This window comes from Anomalospiza imberbis, unplaced genomic scaffold (genome assembly GCF_031753505.1).
Source record: "Anomalospiza imberbis isolate Cuckoo-Finch-1a 21T00152 unplaced genomic scaffold, ASM3175350v1 scaffold_99, whole genome shotgun sequence".
NCBI classification, from domain to species: Eukaryota; Metazoa; Chordata; class Aves; order Passeriformes; family Viduidae; genus Anomalospiza; species Anomalospiza imberbis.
Genome location: NW_027100612.1, coordinates 295,001 through 297,500, shown reverse-complemented (window position 1 = coordinate 297,500; position 2,500 = coordinate 295,001). Strand labels below are relative to the sequence as shown.

The following is a 2,500-nucleotide window of genomic DNA, read 5'->3' as shown; positions in this document are numbered from 1 at the left end:
CTCCCGCCGATCCCCTGCGGTGGTGTCCGCGGCCACCGGTCGCGCCCGCCGTCGCGGCGGTCGTCCCCGCCGCGCGCGCGCGTGCGGGGGTAGTCGCGCCGCGCCGGGGAGGGGCGCCCTGCCCCCCCCTCTTCGCGGCCCGGCCTCGGCGGAGAGGCCGCGGCGCGCGCGGTCGGCCGCGGGGCCGACCCGCTGGGCTCGAAACGGGCGGCGCCGGCAGAGGGCGCGCGCTCTCTGCCCTTCCTCAGCCGCGGGGCGGCGGCCGCCGGGGCCCGCCGCGCGCTCTCTCTTCTGGGCCGCCGCGGCCGTCCCGCGCGGGCGGCGCCGCGCCTGGCGCGGCCGTGCCTCTCTCCCCTCGGCGGCCTTCGTCTCGAACGCACCGGCGGCGCCGGCCGCCGGCCGGCCGTCCGCCCGCCCGCCCGCCCGGGGCGAGCGCTCGGCGGTCCCTCCGCGGTCGGAGGCCGGCGAGCGCGGGCGGCCCCGCGCCGAGCGGCGGCGGCGCCGCTCGGCCGGTGTTCCCGCCGCCCGCGGGCACGGGACCCTCCCCGTGGCCCTTCGCGACCGCGCGCGGTCCGAGGGCAGGGGTGGCGGGCGGCCGCGGGGGCGCTTCCGCGCCCGCTCTCCAGGTGGCGAACGAGGAGAGCGGGCGTCGCCCCCCGGCTCAGCGCCGCACCGCCTTCCGCCGGGCGCGTGCTCGCGGAAGGGGGCCCCCGACGGTGCGGGTGGACGGCGGTTCCCGGGAAGTGCGGCCCGCCGCGGCGGCGGGTCCGCCCTCGGGCAGCCCTCGGGCGCTCGCCTTCCCCCGGCGGGCAGCGGTCCGGCGGGGGGGGGCGCGGCGCCCGGCGGCGGGGCGGCGGTCGTCGCGTGGCGTCTCGAGCGCAGCAAGGCCCCTGGGGAGAGAGAGTCGGCCGCGCGCGTGGGCGCGGCGGCGCTCCGCGAGAGCCGGCGCGGCGGCGGTTCCAGGGGGGAGGCAAGCGCGCGCGCGGGGTCCGAGGGCCGCGCGCCGGCGCGTGGCGCCGCGCCGGCGAGGCCGGGCGGGCCACCGCGCTCCCGCGGCGCGCGCCGCGCGGCCCTCCGCGCGGAGGGCCGGGCCGAGCCCGGGCGCCTGGGCCGCCTCCGAAGGACGGCACACGTAGGCGGCGCCTCCCCTCGCCGGGCGGGGGGAGGCGGTCGGGGGCGCGGGTCCCCCCGCCTCTCGGCCGGCCTTGGGAGCGTTCCGTGGGGTTCCTCCCGTGTTCTTCTCGCACGCGCCCCCTCCGGGGTTTTCCGCGTTGCTCGTACGGTCGGAGCCAGGCCCCGCGCGGGGCCTCGGCGCCAGAGAAAAAAAAGGGGGGCCGCTCCGGGCGAGAGCGGCTCCCGGCCCCCCCGCGCGCGCGGGGTCGGTGCCGAAAGCCAGACAACTCTTAGCGGTGGATCACTCGGCTCGTGCGTCGATGAAGAACGCAGCTAGCTGCGAGAATTAATGTGAATTGCAGGACACATTGATCATCGACACTTCGAACGCACTTGCGGCCCCGGGTTCCTCCCGGGGCTACGCCTGTCTGAGCGTCGCTTGACGATCAATCGCCGCCCGGGGGCCGCCCCGGCGGCGCGGCTGGGGTCGCTTCGCAGGCCCGTCGGCCGCGGCAGCGGTTGCCGCGCGAGGGCCTTCGTCCCCCTAAATGCAGACTCGGGGAGCGCTCCGTAGCTCCCCGCTCCCGGAGCGAGCCGCTGGGGCGGAGCTCGTCCTCGCCGGGGCCGCACCGCCTGGCGGTGGCGGCGGCCGGGGAGTCGGAGCGAGTGAGACGGCGCCGAAGGCGCCCCGCCGAGGGCCGAGGGACGAGGGCGAGAGGGGAGGCGAGGCGCGGGCCTCGCCTCCGGCCTCCCCCCCGCGCGGGCGGCTGTCTGCGGGTGGGTACCGTGCGCGGGTACCGTGCCGCTGCCGCCGCGCGCGGTGCGCGGGGGGCCGGGGGCGGGGGCGACCCCCGAGGCCGCTCCTTCCCCCGCCCCCTTCCGTCGCCGTCTCGGGGCGTCAAGGGCGCCGTCGCTTTCCTCGCTCTCTCCCCGCCGAGGCCGTCGCGCGCCGCCCGGCCGGTCTTCCCCCTCGGGGCCGTCTCTGCCGCGCTGCCTTCTTTCGGTTCTCGTCTCCGGGACGGGGGTCTCCTCCTCCTCCGCGTCTGTCTCGCCCGCTCTCGGTCGGTCGGACGCTCTCGCCGTCTCCGGCTCGCCGGCTGGCTCGCTCGCTCTCTCTTGTGTCTCCGGCGCGCTCTCTCTCTCTCTCTCTTCTCTCTCGCCGGCTTTTCCCCTGGCGCTCGCTCGGGCGCGAGGGGGGAGCGGGCGGGGGGGGGCGAGAGAGGGGGGGCCGCCGGGGGGCCCGGGGGAGAGAGGCGAGCTCAGTCGGGGAGAGGGAGGCCGTCGAGGGCGTACGGCAGCGAGAAGAGAGCGAAAGGGAGAGAAAGAAAGAGAGAGAGAGAAAAGCGCGAGGCAGGCCGGGGGAGAGCCCGGCCGTCCGTCGGGCCCG

At 79.6% G+C, this 2,500-nt stretch overlaps 1 non-coding gene across 1 annotated transcript; it reads left to right on the top strand.

The window, feature by feature from the left end:
• Positions 1-1,398: 1,398 nt before the first annotated feature.
• On the top strand, positions 1,399-1,551 carry LOC137468059 (5.8S ribosomal RNA). Its single transcript, XR_010995724.1, has one exon. It is a non-coding gene; the product is annotated as a 5.8S ribosomal RNA (ribosomal RNA).
• Positions 1,552-2,500: the final 949 nt, after the last annotated feature.